Below are 6,467 nucleotides of genomic sequence, written 5' to 3'. Positions count from 1 at the left end.
ATTTGTTGGTGAGGATTATGGAGATTATTGTTGAGAAATTAGCGACGATTTGGTCGTTATTCATGACGACTGTTTTTTTAAGGTGGAGGACGGTTAGACACAAGGGTGTCTGTCCCTGTGATACTCGTGTATATATAGGACGAAAATTCTAATTGACGCTTTATTTTTTTATTATTATATTCAAAAAAATATATTATTTACTGTATAATAATAAGGGAGATTGTTTAAATGAAAACCACTTTTATTGTGAAAACTTGAAAACTAACTAAAAACAGCCTAAAAAACACACAAAATTTTTTTTTTCAATTTTTTTTTATAAAAATCGCTGGTTTTTAGATATGAAAAAAAATTGTAGTACACATACATATGTGTAGTATTACACACGTGCACTACACCAAATTTTTTTTTTTTTTTTTGAAATGTTTTTATATAAAAAAACTTGCGAAAATTATTATGCAAAAAAAAAAAAATGGTATGTTTTTTTGGCTTTTTAATTAGTTTTCGAGTTTTCACAATAACTAGTGGTTTTCATTTGAACCTTCCCCTAATGATAAGAAACAACTATTTTTAAGGACAAATTGGATTACTTAACTGTTACTTATTAGCTAATAATATATGAATAGATTTCACCAATGTTTTAAAAACCGGTTTTTAGGTCATATCCGGTGGGGCTCTAAAATGGTTCAACCGGTTAAATCGAGTTGTATTGGGCGGTTAAACCGGGTTACTAGTTAACCCTATAAATTCCATAAAACGAAAATTAATCTAAAAAATAATCCAATCTCAAGTAGGATATATTTATGTAACTTATCATAGTTTTATGGGTTATTAGATTTTATCACCCCAAACTATTGGCCATTGGCCGATGCGACCCCCAACTATGACTTTGACACCCGCCACCCGAACTTAACACTTAGTGTGTTCTGTCACCATGTTGTTAACTGATCACTAACTTTTGATCATGTTACTATAGTTTTGGGGGTGTCCTAAGATCCCTAAAACATTTCTAAGTTCCCTATGACACCCCCAAAAGTATAGTATCAGGATCAAAAGTTAGTAACCAATTAACGACGTAGTGACAGAACATGCTAAGTGCTAAGTTGGGGGTGACGGGCGTCAAAGTCATAGTTGGAGGTGGCAGCGGCCAATAGCTAATAGTTGGGGATGATAAAATCCAATAACTCTAGTTTTATCTAAAAACAACTATTTTTATTTAAACTATTAAGCATTTTAAGAATATTTTTATTAGTTATAAACAATACTGCATTGTACCAGTCGAGTAACAATTTCAACAACGATGAAATATTGGAATTGAAGACACTAGATTAATTACCAGAAATATAGAAGATCAATATTACCTTAATATTGTATTTTATTAAAATTAAGAAATCAAATCTTAAGATAATGCAAACCGGTACAACGGTTTAAACCGGTAGAACCCGATTTACCGCCGGTTCATATCGGTATTTAAAACATTGGATTTCACTCATGGATGGAAGCTTTTGATAAATGGATTTCCCTTTGGAAGGCGTCGGTTCTAGGGGGAAGGTCGGTTTTATCTATAGGGGGAAGGCTTACTCTATTGAAGGTGGTGTTAGAGTCCTTACCAACCTATTTTTTCTCTCTTTGTAAAGCTCCCGTTAGTGTGATAAAAAAGTTGGAGGCAAAAAGAAGGATGTTTTTTTGGGAGGTAACGAATATAAGAACAAAATTAATTGGATCTCTTGGAAGAAAATTACCACTCTAATCGAGGCGGGAGGCTTGGGTCTCACGCCGCTCCGAGCAGATAACATTGCGCTCCTAACGAAATGGTGGTGAAGGTATAAAACCGAGGAAACGACGTTATGGAGAAAAGTTGTGGGGGCTTTCCATTGCTCAAACCGCTCGTGGCCCATTCTACCTTTCTCTAAATCAATTTCGGGAACATGGAGTACCATCGCGAAACTGGAAAATCAACTTGCGTTTTCTGATGTGCACCTAAAAAATCTTATAAAAGGTGAGGTCGGAAAGGGTGACAAGATCCGGTTTTGGCTCGACTCGTGGCTTTTTTCGGAATCGCTTCGAGATACCTTCCCGAATCTCTTCTTGCTAGAAAAAGACAAATGCAGGTTAATCAAAGATTCTTTCGAGCTAGTCGCTGAAGACATGACATGGAATTGGAACTGGCATAGGCCTTTGAATGGGGTGGAAGAGTGCAAGCTTGCTGATTATCTCAATATGCTTGTTGATTTTCAGCCCTCGACCCAAGTGGACATGTGGATTTGGCAGGGTGCGGATAGCGAAACCTTCACAGTGTTGTCCATGAAGACTACTATCCTTAACACACGAAACCACGTTTCCGAGCCGATGTTGGACTAGAACAACTGGACCCCGAAAAAGGTTAATGTTTTTGCTTGGAGGGCGGGTCAAAATAGGCTTCCTACTTTAGCGAATTTAGAAAGGAGGAATGTCAATGTGGGCTCGACAACTTGTATGTTCTGCTCGGCTGAAGAAGAATCGGGTGAGCACCTGTTGATTGGTTGTCACTCTGTTGCCCAACTTTGGGACCGTATTCAGCCTGGTGTGGGCTAAAGCCCATCTTCGCCTTTTCGATCTTGGATCTCCTTGCAATTCATAAGACGGCTAGGTTATGCTGAAGGAAGACTAAACTGATAGGAGGGATTATTCTTTGCGCCTTATGGTGTCTGTGGAAGGCACGTAACGAGCGTGTTTTTCAGCTAAGAAAGTAGGCGTGACCAAGATTTTTGAAGATGTCAAGGCTGTCACACCCCGATTTCCACGTGTATCACCGGTGGGCCCGGTTGGGGATTACCGTGACGATGTTGGCAACAATACAGTCAAACCACACAATTATATAAATGCACAGCGGAAGCTTTAAAGATAAATATATACTTCAACCTCTGATTGTAATATCAAATGTATTACAGAAGTTGCATGTATCCACAGCGGATCAAAATAAAGATAAAATATTGTTCATTCAGATACAGCATCGAGTTTGCGAGACTATTCGTGATGCTTAGGAAGCTAATACCAGCCCATTTCGTGTAGTACCTGCACTTAATCTTTTTGGGGAAAATACGTCAGTTTACACTGGTAAATACGTTCAACTGACACATTTGAAAATGTTTATTAAAATTGATTTGAATGCACAAGGCACAAACTCTTTTATAACTTGGGAAAATTATTAAAATCTTGTGAACGTATTACATGTTCTTTTATGCGTTCAGTAGCCCGGGTCGTGCCGGGTTAAAGATTTATAGACACACCACATTGCGTAAAACCGTAGTATGAAAACCAACGGCTACGTCTTTTAATTTAATGTCGACAATATATACCGGGTGTACGCCTACACCGGGATGTCGATGGTCGTGGCCATTTCGTAAAATGATGCCAAGGATATCCGGGACAACGGTCATTAAACCCCCCAAAGGCTTTTAAGAAACAAAACTGTTTAAATGAGCCGATCATATTATTTAATTAACCACCTAAGCGATGGAAAAATATAATGCTCAATCAAGCGGTATTAACATACCGTAACCCAAGCCCATATAGGGGAAATAAGTTAAAGTATTTACCTTTGCAAGTATATTCCTTAATTTGATTAAATCACCGATAGCTTTTACTGGGGCTCCTAATCTGGAACGAAGGTTGTAATTAACCTCTTAGAATCCTAACGGGTCTTTTATATTGGCCGTAGCCTAGACCGGTGGGTTCCGTAATATAAATATGGTTTAATCGCGTGAAAGGCGAAAACCGATAATGGAATGTGATTCTGCCCTAAACAAGTTCAGAGACTTGTTTTATATGGGTTCAAGGTTCACACTCTGTATTTTGGGGTCCAAATAATATAATTTGACCCGTATCGGCTAATTTACGAAAGCTAGTTTCATATGCCGAACCGTGCGCGCAATAGGCGAAACGGTTAACCATGAGAGTCTTACGCTTATTTCCTAAGTCAATATGCCTTAAAGAGGTTGGGGTATCAATAGGATACCTTCCGTGATGCCCGTAACGAGTTTAAGTTAATATTATGCCCCGTAGGGGCTTTTCGGTCATTTTAAAGGTTTTTTAAAGAGCTTTTCGAGTTCTACAGGAAATCTGAGTTTCCCGAACAGTTTATAAAGTCTAAAATACTTTATTTATTATTTAAAATCAGTGGCAACTGGAATCGGGTCAAAAGACCTTGTAGAACTCACGTTTTGGCCGAAAATGGCATATTCGGTATTTACCGAACCGTAGCCATAACCGCAGGTTATGAGCAAGGTAAAAATTATTAAAAATCTTTAAAATTCCAATAATATTATTTTATAACAGTGGGTAAAAGTTTTGGTGACGAAATCTTGGTTTAGATGGGCGTTATGCTAATTGCGCCTTTTATTACAAAAGTTTATTTATAAATGCGCTATTTAGCATAACTCTCATTCTAAACCTCGGACTGACGTGAAACTTTAAGGACATGCTTATAATTTAGTAAGCAAGGTTATGGTCCGTTCACGTGTCCGAAATATTCGTTTTATTTTTAAAAGGTCGTTACGGTCAACTTTTAGGCGATTAACGGAAATGCGCAAAAGACTCGGATAACTCATGAACCGGTCACAGAGGCTTATACCACCATGTAACCTGGTCTTAAAAGAGTCCTAAGGCATATCTATACCTCACTAAAACGGGTCAGAACTGAAGTCAAAGCAAAAGTCAAACTTTTGCGACATTCGGCTCCGAACCGGGTCAATATAGCAAATGGTCGATTCAAACGAGCGTAAACAAGTTTATATACTTATTATCATGTTTTATGATTACCAAAACAGGTTTCATAGCATATACATTACAGATTATGTACAAAATGGCAAAACGACTTTCTGTTGACTTTTTAAGTGCACGTTTGACTCGATATTTGACATAGTTAGAGTGGTGATCAGAGGGAACCCTTTTAGGGGTTTATTAGCTACATAAATACCAACTCAAAACTACTTTTGATCCGACAATTCACTGGACCATTTGTGAATTATCGTTATGACAACCGTTAGTTACGACAGTTGAGTTTATAAGCTAAATCTATGGAAATATAAGACCAAAATGGATTTGAACGACTTACAGAAGTTGTATCTTGCTTAGAGAGCAGAGAAGAATGCTTGAGAGCTTCTTAGAATGATCAGTTGAGTGTTTTTGAGTTGTGTGAATGTTATGAGCCAAATGTGGCTATTTATAGTGAAGCATAGCACACAAGATCATCACACAACATCTACAACAGGTCATGGATGATGGGCAGGTGTCCCATAGAGCTATGGGTCGAGTATAGGGTGCCCATGCCTCATTTATTGGCGTTTTGATCATTCACAAGCTCAAAAGGCAAGAAACTACAAGCATTCTGCATCTGGGCGTCTAATGCGGCCCGCATGGGAGTTGCCATGCATTTGTACGCGGGTCGCCTGAGATTCAAACTTCAGGCGCGTATCTTAGGTGGCTCGCGGCCCGCCTCAACTTAACCCGAAACTTCACGCGGGTCGCAAGAGGTTAGATTTCCAGAAATTTTAAATCTTTTGTAATGATTATCAGAATCTGGTAATTAATAACGAAATCTTTCGTAATGATTTACCTGACCTTTCGGGTTTGAAGGGGTAACTTTGCGGTTTGGCCCTCGGTTAATTACAACTAAGGACCTCGTGTTATTTACCTGCGTCGTTAAGTCCCCGATTAGTTTATTAATTATTCGGAAAGCCTTAACTTTCATTATTGACGCTTTTAACCCTTCTTATACGAATTCGATCATAACTTTCTCGTTTCAAAACGGAACTTCGCGGAATTTATACGGTATGTTCTAATGAGCGTATAATACTGTTACAAAGCCTCGGGAGCGTTAAAGGGTCACTCAGAGGTATAATTAAACATGTTGACACAGTTAACCCCTGTAGCTTGTAATCTCTCACTTTCTTCCGCGTTTCGCTTCCGTACGATCCATGATTTATTCGTTTGAAGGTACAAGCACCATTTAGGGTTGCCATACAGTATATTTACCCTTTGTTGACATTTATAACCCTCGAATTTACATACTTTCAAGGTTTGTCAAAATTAGTCCTTTATATAATATTAATGTCACGTGTAAACTAATGACACGTGTTAACACATTATTGGACACAAAAATTCGAGGTGTTACAAAGGCCCTAAGCTTCCATTAGATTAGGAATAGATCGCCTTGTAGGGATGTTGTTTAGTCGAATTGGGTTGTGAGCCTGGTGTAATGGTCTTGTTTTGTTGTTTCATTTGTGGTCTCTAGCACCTTGCTAGCTTAATGAAAGTAGCCGTTAAAAAAGCTGATAAAAGTCTTAACCAATGAAAAGTTTTGTGACAATCTCAACTTTTAGTTTATTTTCTTTTAGCAAACTTTTTTTAACTGAGGTCTAACTTAGTTAGGTGTTGTTTGTTTTTTAAGAGGTAAAACATCTGCAGTTTGCGGACCACATCTGCAGACA

This window comes from Helianthus annuus, chromosome 16 (genome assembly GCF_002127325.2).
Source record: "Helianthus annuus cultivar XRQ/B chromosome 16, HanXRQr2.0-SUNRISE, whole genome shotgun sequence".
In the NCBI taxonomy this organism is placed as follows: Eukaryota; Viridiplantae; Streptophyta; class Magnoliopsida; order Asterales; family Asteraceae; genus Helianthus; species Helianthus annuus.
The sequence above is the reverse complement of the archived record's forward strand: the minus strand, read 5'-3'. Positions refer to the sequence as shown.